This window comes from Sander lucioperca, chromosome 22 (assembly GCF_008315115.2).
Source record: "Sander lucioperca isolate FBNREF2018 chromosome 22, SLUC_FBN_1.2, whole genome shotgun sequence".
In the NCBI taxonomy this organism is placed as follows: Eukaryota; Metazoa; Chordata; class Actinopteri; order Perciformes; family Percidae; genus Sander; species Sander lucioperca.
This window is the reverse complement of record NC_050194.1, coordinates 16,051,211-16,052,620: the sequence shown is the minus strand read 5'-3', so window position 1 is coordinate 16,052,620 and position 1,410 is coordinate 16,051,211. Positions and strand designations below refer to the sequence as shown.

The 1,410-nt window shown below is 28.2% G+C and overlaps 1 long non-coding RNA gene across 1 annotated transcript; it reads right to left on the bottom strand.

Annotated features, from left to right (window-relative positions):
- On the bottom strand, positions 1-453 carry LOC116061411. The gene is made up of 2 exons (XR_004107720.1): positions 411-453; positions 1-213 (listed from the first exon to the last, which is right to left on the bottom strand). It is a non-coding gene; the product is annotated as an uncharacterized LOC116061411 (long non-coding RNA).
- Positions 454-1,410: the final 957 nt, after the last annotated feature.

The window sequence follows — 1,410 nt, the reverse complement described above, 5'->3', positions numbered from 1 at the left end:
GCAACAATGTGTAACACTTGTACATCAATAAAAATGTGTTTCTTTTAAATGTGTTATGTTTGTACTTCTTTTTAAAAGTCACATAAGACAGACACTTCTCACCATCATACAATAAAACTTGGTCTCATGATACCGTGTGTGACACTACTTTAATAAAGTAGACTTTTTTTCGACATATTATACTATGACTTTTTTTGACATACTATACTATGACTTTTTTGTACTTTTTTCGAAATGTTATATACAATGACTTTTTTTCAACTTTTTTTGACATACTATACTATGACTTTTTTATGACTTTTTCGGACGTACGATACTACGACTTTTTTTGACATGCTATACTATGACTTTTTTTGACATGCTATATACTATGACTTTTTTTCGACTTTTTCGGCATACTATACTATGACTTTTTTTCAACTTTTTTCGGCATACTATACTATGACTTTTTTCTCAACTTTTTTCGACATACTATACTATGACTTTTTTATGACTTTTTCGGACGTACGATACTACGACTTTTTTTGACATGCTATACTATGACTTTTTTTCGACTTTTTCGACATACTATACTACGACTTTTTCAACCTTTTTCGACATACTATACTACGACTTTTTTTACATACTATACTATGTCTTTTTTATGACATTTTTGGACATTCTATACTATGATTTTTTTATGACATTTGTTTTAGCAATAATGTGTAACGCTGTACATCAACAAAAATGTGTTTCTTTTAAATGTGTTATGTTTGTACTTTTTAAAAGTCACATGACAGACACTTCTCACCATCACACAATAAAACTTGGTCTCATGATACCTGTGTGTGACACTACTTTAATAAACTAGACTTTTTTTCGACATACTATACTATGACTTTTTTCTGATTTTTTTGATATAGTATACTATGACTTTTGTTGACATACTATACTATGACTTTATTATGACTTTTTTTCGACATACTATAATATGACTTTTTTCTTCAACTTTGTCAACCTACTATATTATGACTTTTTTATGACTTTTTTCCAACATACTATACTATGACTTTTGTTGACTTATTTCAACATAATATACTATGACTTCTGTCGACTTTCCATACTATGACTTTTTTCGACTTATTCAACATACTGTACTATGACTTTTTCGGACGTACGATACTACGACTTTTTTTGACATGCTATACTATGACTTTTTTTGACATGCTATACCATGACTTTTTTTCGACTTTTTCGACATACTATACTATGACTTTTTCAACCTTTTTCGACATACTATACTATGACTTTTTTGACATACTATACTATGTCTTTTTTATGACATTTTTGGACATTCTATACTATGATTTTTTATGACATTTGTTTTAGCAATAATGTGTAACACTGTACATCAATAAAAATGTGTTTCTT